The sequence below is a fragment of the Schistocerca americana genome, chromosome 1, assembly GCF_021461395.2.
Source record: "Schistocerca americana isolate TAMUIC-IGC-003095 chromosome 1, iqSchAmer2.1, whole genome shotgun sequence".
NCBI classification, from domain to species: Eukaryota; Metazoa; Arthropoda; class Insecta; order Orthoptera; family Acrididae; genus Schistocerca; species Schistocerca americana.
This window is the reverse complement of record NC_060119.1, coordinates 225,838,318-225,859,817: the sequence shown is the minus strand read 5'-3', so window position 1 is coordinate 225,859,817 and position 21,500 is coordinate 225,838,318. Positions and strand designations below refer to the sequence as shown.

Here is a 21,500-nt window from a genome sequence, read left to right as displayed (position 1 = left end):
GTAAGACTCAAAAAACAGAGCATCACATTTAAAAGTCACACTTATGCCGGAGGCAGGATCCCAATACGCAACCTCTGCTTTATGGGCAGTGACGCCGACCCAAGACCACAAGTGTCAGCAAATGTTAGTTATTTTTGTCTGTTAGAAAGACGTTTTCACAACAAGTTAATAACAAATTATAACACTCCTGACAAAGAAGACCGTGCAGTATCCCATAATTCATCAGCACAGAGAATGTCTTGATCTGTGGTGCAGTCGTTATTCTGGTAAATGAGACCTAGTCTACAATGTCAGTCCAGATCCTCCTTTGATAATGCTTCCTGCCACGATTGGCATTAGTCGTGATTGCACAAAAACTTCCGAGGATGTAGTTAATCTGAATTTGTGACATAAAATTTTAATGGAGTAACATCTGTCGCTGCAGGGCTCTCTGTAAACCAAACTGGAAAGTCTACACATTGAAGCTTTTCATTCTGGAGATAAAATATTTTATTTACGTCCAGGCTGAAGTTATCACCTTTTCTGTCGTTTCCGTTTACAATTACTGCCCAGAACGGCGGATCGCCTAAATTTATTGCACCTTCTAGCTCGAGTTAGACAGATGCTGTGTTACTGAACTGAAAGGGTGTCTATATTCTACTTTAATGGCAGCTAAAACTCGAAGAAGTAATTCTTCTCTTGGAGAAATCTTGCATCCATGTGCGCAATGTAGCATGCCATGCAACATCCTGACAGATTTAAATTTTGCGCCCACACACACACACACACACATACACACACACACACACACACACAAATGTAAAAAGGAGATACTTGAGAAAGTTACATGCTTATTCAAGAGGCCTGGAAGCCACATTTTACAACGCTGCATACTGTTACCTCTTAACACGTATTTTTTCTTTTAGAAAAAGCTGTCTTACGCTGTAGAAATTGTATTCTCCACTGTAAAAACGTTTGGTGAAACCAGTAATGCATCGGGAAACTTATGACTACACATACAAGAATAGGAGGCAGAATTGCGAGTGAGAAATTATGCTAAGGCGAATAGGAAGGCATTAAATGTTCCCAGACATATTCCTTCGCCAGGAGTATATACGTCAATTAACTCTGCTGAGAATTTCATAGAGAAAGAGTTTGACACCGATATAGCCTTCAGTTTCGCCTTAAAATGTAATATATTACGTCGTAAATTTTCCATCTTTGCTAGCAAGTTATTGAAAATAGGTGTTTTTGAACTACGGAATCAGTTTTTCTGTAGTGAGACAAATTGTTCTTAGTGTTCGAATTAATTTTGTGAAGTAAACTGTTTGTTACGAAAACTGCATATTGTCTGTGGTAAATACACTGTAAGAAGTAAAAGAATAAAAAAGACACACCACGAAGGGTTTACCCAAGTGGGACGGAAATCAGCACATGTGGTGTATATGTACAGACAAACAAATGATTACAATTTCATAGAAACTGGATGATTTATTCAAGAGATAAGAGCCTCACAAATTAAGCATATCGTGTTGGTTCACCTCTGGCCCTTATGCAAGCGGTTATTCGGCTTGACATTGACAGAGTTGTTCGCCCTGGAATCTCATTAACTGGAGTAGAATTGTCCTCAGCTATTGTGTAGCAACTATATGACTTTATGTTAACGCTAACATTTTGAATGTGAAAATGTAGTCAAGTTAGCGCAAACACAGCAGAACAGGACAAAATAGTAAAAGGTAGCTCGCCTTCTGTGTGTCGTAATACCCCGATGTAATAATTATTTACCGTGGATTGCGTGGATAGGACGGACAATAGCGCGAAGTGTAAGTGTCGGCATCACGCTTCATAGCACTCTTTCGGCCATTCAGTATACAGGGTGGTCCATTGATAGTGACCGGGCCAAATATCTCGCGAAATAAGCGTCAAGCGAAAAAACTACATAGAACGAAACTCGTCTAGTTTGAAGGGCGAAACCAGATGGCGCTGTGGTTGGCCCGCTAGATGGCGCTGCCAAAGTTCAAACGGATATCAACTGCGTTTTTTTAAATAGGAACCCCCATTTTTTATTACATATTCGTGTAGTACGTAAAGAAATATGAATGTTTTAGTTGGACCACTTTTTTCGCTTTGTGACATGGCGCTGTAATAGTCACAAACGTTTAACTACGTGGTATCAAGTAACATTCCGCCAGTGCGGACGGTATTTGCTTCGTGATACATTACCCTTGTTAAAATGGACCGTTTACCAATTGCGGAAAAGGTCAATATCGTGTTCATGTATGGGTATTGTGATCAAAAGGCCCAACGGGCGTTTGCTATGCAGGCTGCTCGGTATCCTGGACGACATCATCTAAGTGTCCGGACCGTTCCCCGGATAGTTACGTTATTTAAGGAAACAGGAAGTGTTCAGCCACATGCGAAACCCCAACCACGACGTGCAATAAATGATGATGCCCAAGTAGGTGTTTTAGCTGCTGACGCAGCTAATCCGCACGTCAGTAGCAGACAAACTGTGCGAGAATCGGTGATCTCAAAAACGTCGGTGTTGAGAATGCTACATCAACATCGATTGCACCCGTACCATATTTCTGTGCACCGGGAATTGCATGGCGACGACTCGGAACGTCGTGTACAGTTCTGCCACTGGGCACAAGAGAAATTACGGGACGATGACAGATGTTTTGCACGCGTTCTATTTAGTGACGAAGCGTCATTCACCCACAGCGGTAACGTAAACCGGCATAATATGCACTATTGGGCAACGGAAAATCCACGATGGCTGCGACAGGTGGAACATTAGCGATATTGGCGGGTTAAAGTATGGTGCGGCATTATGGGAGGAAGGATGATTGGCCCCCATTTTATCGATGACAATCTAAATGGTGCAATGTATGCTGATTTCCTACGTAATGTTCCACCGATGTTACTACAAGATGTTTCACTGCATGACAGAATGGCGATGTACTTCCAACATGATGGATGTCCGGCACATAGCTCGCGTGCGGTTGAAGCGGTATTGAATAGCATATTTCATGACAGGTGGATTGGTCGTCGAAGCACCATACCATGGCCCGCACGTTCACCGGATCTGACGTCCCCGGATTTTTTTCTGTGGGGATAGTTGAAGGATATTTGCTATTGTGATCCACCGACAACGCCTGACAACATGCGTCAGCGCATTGTCAATGCATGTGCGAACATTACGGAAGGCGAACTACTCGCTGTTGAGAGGAATGTCGTTACACGTATTGCCAAATGTATTGAGGTTGACGGACATCATTTTGAGCATTTATTGCATTAATGTGGTATTTACAGGTAATCAAATGGTTCAAATGGCTCTGAGCACTATGGGACTTAACGTCTGAGGTCATCAGTCCTCCAGAACTTAGAACTACTTAAACCTAAATAACCTAAGGACATCACACACACCCATGCCCGAGGCAGGATTCGAACCTGCGACCGTAGCGGTCGCGCGGTTCCAGACTGTGCCGCCTAGAGCCGCTCGGCCACATCGACCGGCTACAGGTAATCACGCTGTAACAGCATGCGGTATCAGGAATGATAAGTTCACAAAGGTACATGTATCACATTGGAACAACCGAAATAAAATGTTCAAACGTATCTACGTTCTGTATTTTAATTTAAAAAAACCTACCTGTTACCAACTGTTCGTCTAAAAATGTGAGCCATATGCAGTTGATATTCGTTTGACCTATGGCAGCGCCATCTGGTTTCCCCCTTCAAGCTAGACAAGTTTCGTTCTTTGACGTTTTTTCGTTTGACACTTATTTCGTGAGATATTTGGCCCTGTCGCTATCAGTGGATAACCCTGTATACTTTTGTTTCGCTATGTAAACAGTGCATAGCTCAGTAGCCAACTAGCGAAAGACGTGGTCGGTGTATACGATGGCCAGCTGATAGTAACATTCCCCGAAAGCGAGTCCAGTGTGCTAACAACTGCGCCACATCGCTTGATGTTTTTGAATTCACAAGTTTTTCGTGTTACATCGCATTGGATTTAGGAATACTTGTAAATCCAACCGACCGAACCGCATTTATGTAACTGTATTTTTACTTTTCCGAGGGTTCAGGAAGAAATGTGAGAGTATGCATCTAAAACACGTCAGCAGCCGAAGCAGTCAATGAGCTGATGCAGAAGTTAGTGCTGCGACTGCGCGTGCCCGCGGCGCGGAGTGGCGCTGGCGTGCGGTCTCGGTGTGAGCTGGCGGCTGACACGCGGTCACGTGACCGGCCGTCCCGGCCCGAGCCTGGGCCCCGCAACGCGCTCGCCGGCTAGTGCGCAGAGTGCTGCGGGCGTGACAGGATTGTGCGATCGGCGCTCTGGGTTCAGCCGGCAGTCCAGCGTTGTGTGTGTGATCCTGTGCGTGTTCTCTCTGTTTGTGTACGTCGCTGCCGTGTTCTGCCGGGCTGCCTGCGAGGAACCGGCTAGGCAGAGGTGAGCAAAGCCGCGCTGCTGCGGCACTGCTAGAGCTGTAGGCGCGCACGGGGCAGTGGAGAGTCTGTTAAGGACGTGACCGATGATTCTTCCCTTTCAAGTACACATCTGCGGAGGAAACCTGCTCGGGTTCGTCTAAGCAGACAGTATAGAGCTGGCAGCAAGTCTGGAGTAGAAGTACCTTCTTGCGGCTACGCCCATCAGATAAACCGCCTGTAAGATACGGCTTGTGCCAGAACGAGTTTGTCAGCAATTGCTGCTGTGCCCCGCCTAGCAAATTTTTCAGACGTGCTTTTGTTCGTCAGATTTAAGTGTGAGCGACGACTGCATGGAACTGAAATAGAGATTTCGCTCAATTTTCGTTTTTACTGAGCTATTTTCCTCGGTGGGTTCTGTGTTTCTATTCCGTGTGTATGTTATAGTTTTCAAGTGTAGAACCATCTTGTTGCGTGTGATGCAGGGAACTAACTCATATAGCCCTTTTCCTCTTCATAAGTACTAGTACTTCAACAATTTTTACCTACTTAATGTATCTTCCACACGACATTTAGGAACTAATCCGTCGTCAATTATGACGTTTATTCCTATTTATTTATTTATTGAACCTGAGCTATCAGGCCCTTGTGCATGGGACGAGGGTTTAAAACACACAGTACTAAAGCCTAAGAAATAACAAATTCGATATAAGAAGCAGCATTAAAATGTTTTGACGGTCTGTAGTTTTAGTTATCCCCAATTTCTAATCACACTTAAGTGTTGAGAAGAACAGCTTGGGAAGTTCAGTATGTGATGTTCGCCGGAAACCTTTTTCATTGGGATTCACGGTTGTCTGAGAGGAGTATTGCACAGTGCACAGAACATTTGCTTCACAAAATGCCATTCAATCTTTCTTCGCCGCCCGTCAAACATCTCCTCATTGTTAGAAGTAACTCCCCACCCACACGCCTGTTCGGCGTAGGGTAACCAGACGTCGAAGTCAATATGTATTATTCGAGTGGCCACTGTAAGCCACGAAATGTGCTAATGGATTACTCTAGCTATTTAGTGCAAACGAACTTTTCTCCCGCTATGTCAGCGGTTCCCGACCTGGGGTAATTACTCCCTGAGGGGTACACTGAAATTGTCAGGAATAAAAGACGAAAGGGTTCAATTGTGTTTCGGTCACAGAAACTAAATTATTTTTAAAAAATGATTACAGATACCACAATTCTGTAAGAGTGTAATACTGGTTACTTAATTTACTTATATTTTTCAAATATTAGCAATTAAGCGTGACGCAATTGAGGTTACAGGTTGTGAAAGGAATGCATGAACATCCCTTCCTCACATAGTTCACCCACTAAACATGTACTTTGCTCCATGCATGTATGACAGTAAAACTGAAACATATGCATCGCATATGCTTAAATATCTCATGAAAATGCCGTTTCAGAGTTGTTGGTAGTTCTCGCAATGGACCAGAAACTGCTTCGTTGTTCACTTCGCAACCGGTAGACGAACTAATTGACAACACAACACACTAGTAACTGTAATGGCTACTACATTGCTGCATAGCCTAAACATTATTATTATTAGTATTAGTATTATTATTATTTGCGACCTAGGTCATATGCAAAAAATTGACAGCCTCAAGTCTTCAAATTTCTGCCATTTCAGAAATACTGAATCCAGCAATTAATGATTTACAAGCAGTAAGTATGGTGCACAGATTTTAACTGGGTTGATTTTAAATACGGGTGCGTGTTGTCCATGAAGAGTGTCGCGAGGGAGAGCAGTAGTGCAGAGGGAGCTTGTATCATTAGTTTGTGGTTTAATAAAACACCTACGAGAACTATATGTCATTTATTCTTCGTCATTTTGAAACTAATTGTTGAAAGAAAATTTATTTACATTCTACAGTTTAGTTTGGCGCTAATGTTGATGGGAGATGGGGAGTTGTGTTTATGGTTTCAGAAGGGTTGGGAATCACTGCTGTAGATGGGTTCAGAGATCCAGCCCACACCCTAGAACAAAATCTTGGTACATTTTGTTCATTTAATGATTTTTATCTCTTCCCAGTTTCTATTTTATGTTGCTCAAAAATAAAATAAATGTTAACCAGTGGCGGATATTCTTAAAAGGATTGTAGCCTGTATACAAGTCGCAATAAATGTTATTTTATGGTTCAACAGCTTCCATTGCATAGGCATGCATCAGTAAAATAATTAGTCCTAAGTAGAATCCTATTTTGTACTTCTCATTGATGAAATCTTGTCGCGATGTAAGCTAGGAGTGGCAGCGTCGTCTTGCAGCAACTTTTCAACTAGTTTCCTACTCTTGGTCAGTAGAAGTGTCGTGTTCCTGTGGTGTGCGAACTTCTGTTATCGCTTGACCGCAGTGTCCCGCTTTTCAGGACACAACCGGGAGCCAATCGCGTGCGTGTACTGCGCTGAGTCTCCAGTTTCGTGTCCCGAGTGAGGCAGCACAGTTGGTAAGGCACTGGAATCGTATCCCTGAGGGATGGTATTCAAATCTGCGTGTGACCATCCACAAGATGGACAAACATGACAACTTACTTTCTACTAACGGAGGTTTGCTCTGTCTGTGGTGAAACCGTCGTCGGCGGGATGTTAATCATTTTGCCTTCCTTTTTCTAGTGCGTTTGCAAATAGTTGTGCAATTTCTCGCTTTTATACACTAAGCTGGTTTCAATTTCGAAATTTTGGTGTCAGAAGGACACATGCAAATCTGGCTGTAGTTAAATGTTGATGAGAAAAGAACGAAGTGTTGTTGATATCAGCGGTCTCTTACAGTAGTTCAGTATTGTAATGTGTTTTCGTGATATTTGAACCGTTAATGTCAGTTTTGTCTTCAAATAATGTTATGGTTTTAAATAACTTTGTGTTCTTTTCTAATGGTTTAACACTACTTTGTGCGTTCTATACTGAATGCTCCATTCATGTTGAACCAGAAAATGTAGGTCAGATCTTGCAGGTGTGTCGTATGTTGGGGGAGGGGGAGGGGGGCTGCTGCCCAAGGTGAAAGTCTAGTAGTTGTGTAGTGGCAAAGTTGGTGAATGTGCATACGATGTTTTAGTTGTACGTAACGTAGCCTCGAGGCATCTCATAGGTTGAAATAAGTGACGGGAGTTGGTGAGGCCAACGAATCGAAAATCAGTTTAATTCTTGCGGCTCACTTTTACCAGTGCTGGATTACGATGAGAAGTTAATTTCCGACATTTTGATTTCATAACAGGCCACAGCAGGTGAGTAGTATCGGTAGGTTCAATGTAGCCCAATCCATCGTATTACAGGTTTGATTGCATCTAACAGGCTGAAATTGTTTGGTACCAACGCCAGTACTCTCACCCTTTGCGGGCAGTGTGGAGTCTAGAAGAAATGGGGATGATCCCGCAAAAAATTGGACCTTTGGGTCGGTCTGCACACGCAAGTGTTTGGGTCTCCGTCCAGGGCTCAACTACAGCTTATCACATGCAAAATGATCGGTGTGTGCTCTGCATAGATATAAGTAATTTATTAACCACTTCTGCAACTCGTTGCAAAATTAAAGATTATGGAAGTTTAAGTTCGCAGTGGTGCGGGATTGAGGGAGTGGTTAAAGATGGAGAAAATTTCTGCAATCACGACCTGCGTTGAGGCTATTGATAGGTAACCAAGTGGTTGTAGACAGCTAACAGTATAGCCACCCTTTCGCTCACTGTGACGAAATTTGGCCTTTTACTGATGAAAAACTACACGATACGCCCATTTTTACCTGCTAGACATTTTGCGGGCTTGGGCGATCGGAAGAGGTTGCGCAGTAATTGGTGCAATAAACCCGCATTCGGAATGACGACAATTCGAACACCAGTCGGAAGGCCCAAGTTTAGATTTTCCGAGGTTTCTCTAAATCGCAAAAGTCGGGGGGGGGGGGGCAAGCCTTAGAAAGAGACACGGCTTGTTTCTTTCCTCCGCCTTTACACAATCCGAACTTGTTCTCCGTCTCGTTAAATCGTGATCTTCGTCCCTTCGAGCGTAGGAACTGCGCCCATGTCGGTCACAGGTTATCCGATTTTTTCCGCGCTCATAAACGCGCGAACTGCCTGAACGAGGTGGCGTTCAGAGCGACGATGTTGGGGGCGCCGTTGCTACCTGTGATATTGGGAGCGTGAGCGAAGGCTAGAAGGGGGCGCGTGGCGCGGTCGCCGTATCGATTGGACGTGGGGTGGGAGGCGTGGGCGGCCGGCCGGCCGCCGCATTGGGCGTAAGGCAGACTGGCTGGCCCGTCCCATTGCGGGCCGACGAGGTCGACAACCTCTGCGACCTTGCTCCCTCATACCGCCTTGTTGCTCCTCACTGAAAGTCTCCACGGCTGTCACGTGTCCAGGACCGTGGTACGCAGCCTTTCCTGAAGATGGAGCCGACTGCGCTACGCGCCCGTGCATGGGAATTTACCATCTGCGTAGGTAATTTCTGAATTCCGCAAGCCGCCTCAGTGTGTGGCGGTGAGTGCTTTGGTCATCACGTTCGCCCATGCCGACGTGGTGACCATCACAAAAGTTCTGCTGTCGCCTCCATGATTTTAGTTTCAGTCGAGGAGATCACGCTATGTTATGTGATGATGATGTCCGTACGTCTGGATAGGATTACCCACTAATACTGCACCTCTAGGAGATAGAAGTGGTCGAAAAGCGGACCAAGCGTGGTGAGTTTGGGGCCGAGGGGAAAATAGTCCTGAGGCAAGCGCCAAGGGAAAAACCTTCGCGATAGTCTGGATGTATAGTAACAGCAGTAGCGGTTTCCTTGCTATCTGCGACAGATCATGTAGGGGTAAGGATGTGATTAGTTTTTTCGGTATCGTGCTCGGTACGATTGTCATAGCTTAAGTCGTCATAAGAGAATATCCAGTCGAGGAGGGGTACTGCAGGGGCTGGGTACCTGTTAAGTCTTTTGGGCCAGCTACGGCGTCTGTACCTGTAACATGCCAAGGTTGTCGTATGAGTGGCCAATTGGTCATAAATCGATCGCACAATGTTTGGGATATTGTTGGGTTTTCTTTGCATTTAGTGTGCAATGCAGCTTCCCTGGCATTGCCAGTTAGTTTTTCTGTAATGCTGAGGTTCACCAGTATTTGCTTTGTTGGTGAGCTTTTGCTAGTCATAAGTGGGTAATCGTCCCTAGCAAAGACTATTTGTGGGCGATGATGTATGCTTGGGTAGCTCAGATAGTAGAGGACTAGCCCGTGAAAGGCAAAGGTCCCGAGTTCGAGTCTCGGTCCGGCACACAGTTTTAATCTGCTAGGAAGTTTCATAGTAGCGCACACTCCGCTGCAGAATGAAAATCTCATTCTAGAAACATCCCCCAGGCCGTGGCTAAGCCATGTCTCCGCAATATCCTTTCTTCCAGGAGTGCTAGTTCTGCAAGGTTCGCAGAAGAGCTTCTGTGAAGTTTGGAAGGTAGGAGGCGAGGTACTGGCAGAATTGAACCTGTGAGGACGGCTCGTGAGTCGTGCTTGGGTAGCTCAGGTAGTAGAGCACTTGCCCGCGAAAGGCAAAGGTCCCGAGTTCGAGTCTTAGTCCGGCACACAGTTTCAATATGCTAGGAAGTTTCACTTTCCTATATTTATAATGAAGGGACTGAGTGCCTCGGGTTCTTGTACAGTGTCGTAAGGCCAGTTCTTTGAATTCCTCCGTGACAGTCTCAAGGCGATAGTCTCTGTGAAGGTTTGCAGTGCGTGTGTATCGTGGTGCAATGGTTACGATACGTAGCACCATGCTCTGTATGACCTGGAGGCGGCGCAGGCTGGGAGCTGTGTGTCAGCACGAATCTCTCTGATTTTACCGTCATGACTTTGTCGCGAGATATACGTAGAAGGAAGCAATATATTGCTTGACTCATCCAGGAGCGTACATTCTCGGAACTTCAACAATAAACCGCACCGTGATGCAAGACGTTTCTCTAGCAGCGCCTGCCGCTGCAGATGGGTGACCATCTCCGTGATACTTTCGTGCTTGCTAAATAAATCGTTAAAGGGTCGCACTGCTCTTCTGTGGAACTTCCGTATTTTCTCTATCAGTCCTATCTGGTATCCAGACTGACGAGCAGTAATCAAGTATTGCTCGAATGAGGGTTTTGTAAGCTTCCTGAGGATTCTCGCAATGAGTCTGTACGACATCTGCTTTACCTGCGAATAGTTTTATGTTGTCGTTCTACTTTCAGTTCCTCCTAGAGATTTTATGGGCGTGACTGCAGCCATTCATTCTTATGCAATATTGTATCCATGCATTAATGAGTCTCTCTACATATTTATGCGCAGCACGTTACATATGTTTAAGTTGAGGATCAATTGTCATTCCCTGCATCATGCGGCGATCACCTACAGATCTCCCTGAATTTCGCTTCAATTTTCTAGTGTTGCGCCTTCTCTGTATACAACAGCATCATCCGCGAAATGTCTGAAGGACCTTCCATTGTTTCCCACTCGGTCGTTTTTATGTATCGTGAAAAGTAACGGTCTTACAACACTCGACTGAGGTACGTTCGAAGTAACTTTATATCTGAAGTTTTCTTTTCGTTGATAACATGCTGTGTTCTGTTTACTAGAAATCCTCGGCCCAGTCACACAGCTGGTGTGACATTCCGTACACTCATATTTTGTTGATCACGCGGCAGTGCGCAACTGTATCGAGCTTCTTCCGGAATTCAAGGAACACAGCATCGACATGGGCGCCCGTCTCTCGTGCTTTCTGGGCCTCGTGGACAAACTGGGTTTCACAGCATCGTTGTTTTCGGAACACATGGTGGCTCCTGCAGAGGAGATTTTCGGTCAATATAAATGTCATAACGCACGAGCATGCAACTACTTCCAAAATTTTACAACAATCCCACGTCAGGGATGTAGGCGTATACCTTTGCGCTTCTATTCTACGAGCCTTCTCGAAAAATTATGTTTGTTTCTCTCATTGTGAACAATAACGCTACAGTAATTTATTGAAATGTGGAAGTTACTTTGAGTGTTGCGCCACTCCAGCCATTTCCCGATGGAAGAGTCGTATATGAGCCACTTAGAGCCGAAGTAGTATAACTGAATTTCTCCAACTTCAGGGAAATTTAGAGTAAAATCATGCTCTACAATAGTTCGTGATTCATTTCATGAAATGTACAAATGAAATAATTACGTTTACTACAGACATTTTAGTTATTTGTACCTTAAATTACTTTTTGTACTCTCTAAAAGTTGGAGTACCACTTTTCCTGTGAGAACTTTGTTCACGGTGAAATATAAAGTGGTATAAATCAAGAGTTGTACCACTTTTCTTACAAATGTTTTGGTGAAGTTGAATACCTGAGAAGGAATACGCATCTTTTTAATCTGCGTAAGTGCAATTTATTTATAAAACATCAACATGCTGTGATACACTAAATGTGAATCTGCACTTATTGCTCTCAATATGCTCTTTTCTCTCACAAATTGAGTTAAAATGATTGCATTATTATTGTTAATTACTAGAATGCTACCTACTGAGTCTGATAGTTCAGCAGTGCGTTCACCTACGAATTATAAATAAATTGTTGTTTCTAAATGTCAAAATTTCTTAAAAATGTAATGCTTATCATGCTGATATTTCAAGAGGCTTTATAATGGAGCATGTCTTCTCGATTTCACCGTCCACATCATTTTCCTCTGCCAAAGAGTCGATATGTCGAGGCCTAGATTCCTGAGCCGAACTAGCAGTTGTCAGTTAGTTGAAGAAAGCGCGGTGCACCGGAGGAATGTACGGGAGAAGTATAATCATGTCTTTCCATTTTGCCTCGGTGACGAGTCGCACAGCATTGTTGAGCGGGAGGAGTTTTATGGTTTATGTATTTAATGTGAGACAACACTGCTTGATTCGTGTAGGGTTTAACCTAGACTTCATGGAGTGCAAACTTTCTTTGTAAAGACAATTTCTGCTTTAACAGCATCTGGATATTACAAATCTAAAGAAAGAAAACTATGCAGATACTTACTAGCACTGTTGCAGTGCCTTTTTGGTTTAAGAGCTTAAATAAACACGCAGAATAACACAGAACAACAAGATCATTTGGCTTTACTGCTTGACTTATACCACTATTCTCATGAACGCACTTCAGTCAGGCGTGAGAGGGAGAATGCATTTGGAGCTCTCTATTGGCTCCTGTGGGAGCTATCGTTATACCACTTCACAATAATAAATTTCCGTGCACTGTGAGCAAACTAGAAGGTATAACTCAAAAACTATAATTTTTTGGCTTGGACCACTTGGGTTCTCAACGGCTCATATACCGGGTGGTTATAATTAAAGTGCAGGTTCTCACGGAGATCCATGTCGCCCATAATTATCATGTGGCAACGAAACTTGATAGATATGCTAACACGTTGATGCAGAACTGATTTGCGCTGGAAACATATTACTTCTAATTTTGGCCACCAGATGCAAATCTGGCGCTGTACAGTATCTCGTCGACGTCTCTGGTGCTTGTACACAACAAATTGTGTAAACGATAGTTAATAATAAAGTAACATTGTGGCTTTCTTACTTGCTTCACCTTTTCTGCTCACGTCGAGTTTCTAATCCATTAGATATTTCTATGCGCTTTTTTGCATACACAGCGCCAGATTTGCACCAGGTTGCCACAGTTGCAGCTATTTTCACAGCGTAAATCGGTGTCACATTAATACATTACAGTATCTACTAAATTTCGTCGCCATGTGACATCTACAGCCCACACTGAACATATGTAACTGCACTTTAATTTTAACCATCCGACGGAAACACAAGACGCACAGGAAAATTACTCCACAGAACACAAAATATTCCAAAATATAGGTCGACCCAAAAAAAATTCGTCCGGTGTCCGAAGATTTCATGATCGAAAATAGGAATATGGGTTAGGGATGAGAAAAACCGATCAGGTAAAACTGATACCGATATGTTAGTTCTGGATAACCGGTATTTTTCGGTATTTGTTTGGCCCCATTTATAAGCGGTGCTTTTTATTGTTTACTAATAACCCTGTAAAAAACGAAATATAAGTTAGCCGTAGCAGCAGTGCTAAAAAATTTTCCTTTTTTAAATACGCCTTTTTTTAAAAGTGGACTAATTCTTATTCGGTTCTTTTTGAATAACAATGACGACAGAAACGAACAACAAACATATAGCATGAGTATTTGCGCAGCATTGCTGAGACAATAAGGCCCCATGTTGCCGTGTGTCGTGGCTTATGGTTAGTGTGTGCGTGTAGTGTGCAGTACTTGCCCCCACCTGGTCTATACTACAGTTTCTCTCTGTCGCCGGCGGACATAATGGCATCAACCTAGTACGAAAATATTTTTACGAAGTGGCGTGGGAATGGAGTACAGTGCTTCATTTGCTTAAAAGATTAAAGACTTGTCTGCCAGCAGTTCTGTGGAATAATAAAAGGAAGTTAGTTGTGATAACATTAAAAAATTAAGAATTCATTCATAGTATATGTTAAGAATAGAAAGTAGCTGATCTGCTTCCCCTGTCTACATAATAGGCATTTATCTGCTTGTAGTCCTTGAAAACGGACATATTAACACGGAAATCAAGAGTTCTTCAGCCTCGGTTTAACCATTTAACACTGACTGTTCATAATGCCCAAATAATGGTATGGTCCTTGATTTTATGATTTTTGAGCAGAGTTTCACAAAACTGGAATCAGTACGTCAATACTGACTTTTTTTAGTCTTCAGTCACTTATCACTTTTCGGGAAAAGCAACGAACGATGGATGGACAAAGATTTCTTTTATTTGCGTATTTAATGTAATATTTTGATTCTGTGTATCTCGAAGCTGAGAGAAGATTCTCAGTTTTTGTTCGATTTCGAAGTTTATTACAGGAAACAATAGGAATAAAAAAATTGAAAATGTGTTATTTCGAATGGTGTTAACACTCGGGTTAAACTGGCGTGGAAAAAGATATAACCGAAAACCCGTTGTTTCTTTGATCACCGCCATCCCTAACTAGGGGTACATTTTGACCTACGCACAGGACTACAAAGTTTATATTTTCAAAAATAACCCATTTTGCAAGGGTACATCGTTTACACGCATGCGCATTAGACCTTGGGGTTCTTTTTACAAGTTTTCATTTACCTTTCAGAACTGTTAGCTATTCTCTCCACCGGACTCACGAAAAACACCCAGACGTTAGTGAAACTAGGTTCAAATGGCTCTGAGCACTATGTGACTTAACATCTGAGGTCATCAGTCTCCTAGAACTTACAACTACTTAAACCTAACTAACCTAAGGACATCACACACATCCATGCCCGAGGCACGATTCGAACCTGCGACCGTAACGGTCGCGCGGTTCCAGACTGAAGCGCCTAGAACCGCTCGGCCACACCGGCCGGCAGTGAAACTAGTTCCATAATTTTGCGAGTACCAGAGTGTCTGGAGTTACTTTATTCTGTGCTATTACTGTGTCGCAGTTTATACAAGACAGTTGGAAGGGGAGGCATGTAGATGGAGTTTTTCACGAATCCTCACTAAATTATGTACTGTAAGATCAGGCGACCTTGGTGGTCGATAGTATAACGGAATATCCGTATTCTGCAGGATGTGCACTGGTGTACTCTCCGAAAATGACACGCTGTTGTAACTGAATTGCACCTGTTGAAAAGAACGACACAAAACGCCATTGGCTGCCTTCTTACCGCGGTTTCTACTCAACGCACATTGGGTAATTACTGAATGAGTTATCGACAGCTGGGAGACTTACCGACAAAACACATGAACCGGCAACTTACAACTGGCGCCAAGGTAAACTGTAGTCTCGATGCGTAAGTTGTCTTAACGGAACATATCAGCTCACGTATGTTCTTGCCCGCTGCTGACAAGTTACTACGTAACGTACTCGAATCATCTGGTGAATTACTGAGACAAGACGTCGAAAGCCTGTCATGATGCTATTTGTTACCCGAGACTAAGATATGCAAAAAAAGAATTTCGTTATCTAATCGTTTGCCGTTGTTATTATCAGTTGCGTGCGCGAAGAGTCAGTAACAGCAGTGGATCAGATATGAATTAGCTTATCTTTAGATTCGCAGCAGCGCTTGACAAAACCTGCATATAGGATGACAGAACGTGCAGAAGACCTTTCCTTCTCTGCTGAATGGGGTGGCTCGTTGGTAAGAATTTAGGTTTTCCGTGATTTCGATGGAACCCTTTAAGGCATAGGCCGGGGTGATTCCTTAGAAACGGCACATCATACTCAGCAAGCCACCTAACGCTATTCGGGGCAGGGTACTTCAGATACCACCAACTGATCACCCCTTTCCTGTTACACACGCGAATGGCGCGTGTGAGGAATGATTATTGGTAAGCCTGTGTATAAGGTCGAATTTTCTCGGAGTGGTCATTTCGTGAGATTTGTGTGGGAGGAAGTAGTATGTTGTCCCCGACTCTTACCGAAATGTACTCTCCCGAAACTTCAGTAGTAATCCTTTTCGTGATGCACAATGCCTGTGCTGTACCGTCTGCCACTGGAGTTCGTTGACGAGGTGTAACGTTCTCTCGCCGACTAAACCAAACCGTGACGAAACGCGCCGCTCTTTGTTGGATCTCTCTCTACCTCCCCCCTACTCCTTCCCTCCCATCCCAAACTGATGAACAATACTCAGGAATCGCCCGAACAAGCACTTTGTAAGCCACTTCCCTCGTGGATGAGTTAAGTTTCCTTAAGATTTTTCCTATTACGTTCTGTCTGGCATTTGCTTTTCCCCCAGTTTCTTCTGTGTGGTGATTCCACGTATGGTCGCTCTAGACATTTTACTGTAGGTACTATGTGCAGCAATTTGTCATAAATAGTGTAACTGCTGAGTAGTAGATTTCTTGTCCTGCGTATGCGTAATGTGTTACATTTACTTACGTTCAGGGTCAGCTGCCAGAACCTGCACCGTTCATCAATCCTCTTCAGGTCATTCTACAAATCGATACTGCCTTTCGGCGTTGCTACTTTCGGCACTTTCGCTTTCCTTCGCAAATCTGAGCTCCCGCTCAGTTTCTAATAACCGCGTCATCGACTGAACATTAAAACTCTGATCTCCATTTAACCTACACCCATACTCTGCAAATCACTGTAAAGTGCATGTCGGGTAGTAATTCGACATAGAACCACATTTTAAGGTTTGTTTCCATTCGCGAGAAGAGCGCGGGAAGGATCTACATCTACATCTTCGTCTACGTGGATACGGTGCATATGACACTTAAGTGCCTGGCACGGGTTTCATCGAACCACCTTCATAATAATTCTGTTATTCCACTCTCGAACAGAGCGCGGAGCCTGCTGGTGTGGCCGAGCGGTTCTAGGCGCTTCAGTCTGGAACCGCGCTACCGCTGCGGTCGCAGGTTCGAATCCTGCCTCTGGCAGGCTCGCCTCATTTGCAGTGCCGACACGGCCCGTCCTCGGCAGTTTCCCTGCCACATTAGTACCAGACCTGGCGCGGTCGGTGCATCGAGATGTGGCCGAAGCGTCACACGTCCACCCTATCTGTCCTGCGACGGCCGTCTGTGGAAAATGCCAGTGTGAAATGAACTAACTACGTGCACAGTGGATCAAGGGAAATGATATCGTGAAATGATGCCAATGCAAACCGTAACCCGTATTTTCCTGCGAGTAGTCGTCTTAACCATTAGGCTGTGCGAGCACACATTTTATCTTAACAGACGGCCATGTGGCCGTGCGGTTCTAGGCGCTTCAGTGACCGCTACGGTCGCAGGTTCGAATCCTGCCTCGGGCATGGATGTGTGTGATGTCCTTAGGTTAGTTAGGTTTAAGTAGTTCTAAGTTCTAGGGGACTGATGACCTCAGATGTTGAGTCCCATAGTGCTCAGAGCCATTTGAACCATTTTTTGAACAGAACGCGGAAAAAACGAACACTTAAATCTTTCCGTGGGAGCGCTGATTTCCTTTATTTTATTGTGATAATCGGTCCTCCCCCTGTAGCGGGTCAACAAAATATTTGCGCATTCAGAGGAGAAAGTTGGTGATTGAAATTTCGTGAAATGCCGCCACAACGAAAAACGCCTTTGTTTTAATTATGTCCACAGCAAATCCTGTACATGTGCGTGAGACTCTCTCACCTGTTTGTTGATAATATAAAATGTGTTGTTCTTCTTTCAACTTTCTCGATGTGCTCCGTTAATCCTATCTGGTAAGGACCCCACACCGCGCAGCAGTACTCCAAAAGAGAACGGACAAGCGTAGTAGATCTGTTGCATCTTCGAAGTGTTGTGCCAATAAAACGCGGTCTTTCGTTCGCTTTCCCCACAACATTGTTTGTGTGTTCTTTCCAATTTAAGTTGTTCGTAATTGTAATTCCTAGATATTTAGTTGAATTTACAGCGATTAGATTTGATTGATTTTATCGTGTAATCGAAGTTTAAAGGATTCCTTTTAACAATCGTATGGATGACTCTGCACTTTCATTATTTAGGGTCAGTTGCCAATTTTCACACTGTACAGATATCTACCCTAAATCCTTTTGCAATTGGTCTTGGTCTTCTGATGACTTTGCTAGAGGATAAACTACACATCATCTGTAAACAACCAAGGACGGCTGCTCAGATTGTCTCCCAAATAATTTATATAGATACGGAACAACCGAGGACATATAAAACCAACTAGGGGAACGGCAGAAATCACTTCTGTTGTAGTCGATGACTTCCCGTCAATTACTACGAACTGTGACACCTCCGACAAGAAATCACGAATTCAGTCGGTTAACTGAGACATATTCCATAAGCACGCAATTTGACTACAAGCCGCTTGTGAGGTACGGTGTCGAACCACATCTGGAAAGCTAAAATTCGGAATTAATTTGAGATCCTTTGTTGACAGCACTCAGCATGTCGTCTGAGTAAAGACCTAGTTGTGTTTCACAAGAATGATGTTTCGTAAATCTATGTTGAATATGAGTCAATAGACGGTTGTCTTTGAGGTAATTTATAATGTTCGAACACAATGCGTATAACTTCTAAAATGCTGCTTCATATCGACGTTGACGATAAGGGCCGGTAATTTAGTGGATTACTCCTATTGCCTTTTTTGAATATTGGTGTGACCTGTGCAACTTCCCAATGTTTCGGTACGGATCTTTCGTCGAGGGAGCGGTTGTATATGATTGTTAAGTCTGGAATGACTGCATGAGCATACTCTGAAAGTAACTTAACTGGTATACAATCGTGACCGAAAGACTTGCTTTTATTAAGTCATTTAAGTTGCTTCACTACTCATGTTGGTAGCTGTTCATGATTCGAATTCTGGAATATTTACTTCCACTTCTTTGGTGAAGGAATTTCGGAAGACTATGTTTAGTAACTTGGCCTTAGCAGCACTGCCGTCGATAGTATTTCCGTTGCGCAGAGAAGCATTGATTGTATCTTACCGCAAACATGATTTACATACGACTGCCAAGTTTCGAAACTAAATTTCGATGTGGAAACCATTACAAGCGTCTCGCATTGAAGTCAGCCCTAAATTTAGAGCCTCTGTAAAAGAACGCCAATCTTGGGGATTTTGCTTTCGCCAAAATTTGGCATGCATTTTTCGTTGTCTGCAACAGTGTTCTGACCTGTTTTTTGTACCATGGGAGATCAGCTCCGTCGTTTGTTAATTTATTTTCGTACAAATCTCTCAGTTGCTGTCGGTACTATTTCTTTGATTTCAAGCCAGATCTGGTCTACACTTAAATTGTTAATATGGAAGGACTAGAGATTGTCTTTCAGGAAGACAAGCTAATTTTTATCTGCCTTCTTGAACAGATATATTTTTCGTTTGTTTTTGGTGGATTTGGGAGTCAAGTTATTCAGTCTCGCTACGGCAGCTCTGTGTTCACTAATCCCTGATCTGATTCTCCTTATAGCTCAGGATTATTTGTTTGCTAAGTGGTAAAGTGTGTTTTCACAACCGTTTACTATGATTGCTCAAATGCCCCTCAGCACAATTCCCCACCCCCTCCCCTCATCCACCCACCCTCATTTCCCTCCAGTACTAAATTAGTGATTCCTTGATGTCTCAGAATGTCCTATCAATCAATGAAGTTATCCCACAAATTTTTCTCCCCTGTTCTGTTCAGGACCTCATCGTTGGTTACTTGATCTACCCATCTAATTATCAGTATCCTTCTGTACACCACATTTCTCTTCTTTGTATACTTCCAGTATCCCATGTTAGTGTTATTCGGTATGTGTCCAACACATTAAGCAATGTTTTAGCTTCTTTCTAGGTTTTTGCATTTTTCCCAATACCCTACAGATGAATAAAGTAAAATACATGCTTTACTTACACCTAAGCCTCTGTCATTCCATTTTATAACAAATAGTTACAACCAGGTATTTTTATCAGTCTGACTGATTCCTATTGTTCCTTACACTGAGGAGGCAGAAGTCATGGTATACCTCCTAATACCGTGTCAGAACTTCTTTTGCCCAACGTAGTGCAGCACCTCCACGGGGCAGGGTCTCAACAAGTCATTGGAAGTCCCCAGCAGAAACATTGAGCCATGCCGCATCTATAGCCGTCCATTATTGCGGTAGTGTTGCCGGTGCAGGTGTTGTGCATGAATTGACCCCTGGATTATGTCCCATGAATGTAAGATAGGGTTCATGTCGGGCCATCTGGGTGGCCAGGTTCTTCAAACCAGTCGCGAACAATTGTGGCCCGGCGACATGGCGTACTGTCATTCATAAAAATTCCATCGTTATTTGGAAACATGAAGTCCATGAGTTGCTGCAAATGGTCTCCAAGTAGCCACACATTACCATTTCCAGTCAGTGATCTGTTCAGCTGGACCAGAGGACCCAGTCCATTCCAAGTAAACACAGCCTACATCATCATTATGGAGGCACCACCAGTTTGCACAGTGTTTTGATGACGGGTCCATGGCTTCGTGGGCTATGCGCCTCACTCAAACCCTAACATCAACTCTTACCAACTGAAATCGGAACTCGTCTGATCAGGCCAACGTTTTCCGGTCGTCTAGTGTCCAACCGATATAGTCACGAGACCAGGAGAGGCGCTGCAGGCGATGTCGTTCAGTTAGCAGACACACTCGCGTCGGTCGTCTGCTGCCTTAGTCCATTAATGCTAAATTTCGTGACCCTATCCTAAAGGATAAGTTCGTTGTACGTCCCACATTGATTTCTGTGGTTATTTGACGCAGTGTTGCTTGCTTGTTAGCACTGACAATACACAAACACTGATGCTCTCGGTCGTTACGTGAAGGCCGTCGGCCACTTCATTGTACGTGGTGAGAGGTAATGCCTGACATTTGATATTCTCGGCGCATTCTTGACACTGTGGATCTCGGAATATTTAATTCCCTAACGATTTCCGAAATGGAATATGCCATGCGTCTAGCTCCAACTACCAGTGCACGTTCAGAGCCGTAATTCTCGTCATGCGGCCCTAATGACGTCTGAAATGTTTTTACAGGAATGTCTGAGTACAAATGACAGCTCCTTGTATTCCCTGGTGTCCAAAATTAAAGCAACAAACAGCTATTCCCCGGTCCTGTACGATCGTGTTCTGTACGGAAGATGGCATCCGGTCAACGGACAACATGCCAACGGTGACGTCAGGGTACCCATCAAACAGGGTAGTATTTGCCGGGTAGTCCTACAACCACAGTCGCTGTGCACACTGTTACAGACGGTGCAGTATAGCACAGAAAAGACGCCTGCCAGATTCTCTGCATGCAGAGCTTAGGAGGAGTGGAAGCAGGACAGTCGCAAACTGATGGGGCGCGATGGTTTAAAGTGAATCATTCGGTTATTTCTCGGATGTGGCGAATGTATGTAGAGACCGAAACTGTATGCCAAAGACAAGAAGGAAAATGCAAATTGGAGTCGTCAACATACCACCTGGACTGTCGAACAGTGAGCCAATGTACTTCTCACAGATGAGTCCCTATCTAGTCTGGAGAGGGATTCTCGAAGGATTCACATCTGCGGGGAACGTGGAACACAATTTCGGGTCCCATGGAAAGAGACCGATATCAAGGACGATCCCTAAAGGTGTGCGCAGTGATTATGCTGACT

General features: G+C 43.8%; 1 protein-coding gene across 7 annotated transcripts in view; it reads left to right on the top strand.

Moving 5' to 3' along the window:
* Positions 1–21,500, top strand: part of LOC124615282 (protein hu-li tai shao) — a 444,989-nt gene that overhangs the window by 17,800 nt on the left and 405,689 nt on the right. For 4 of the 7 annotated variants that reach the window (XM_047143337.1, XM_047143425.1, XM_047143504.1 and 1 more), the window contains exon 1: positions 4,263–4,435. The exons of 1 other annotated variant lie outside the window; for it this stretch is intronic. The gene's annotated coding sequence lies outside the window, so the exon portion shown is untranslated. Of the gene's footprint in view, positions 1–4,262; positions 4,436–21,500 lie in introns of those variants that run through there. 2 more of the 7 variants (XM_047143660.1, XM_047143579.1) reach the window with 1 other exon arrangement.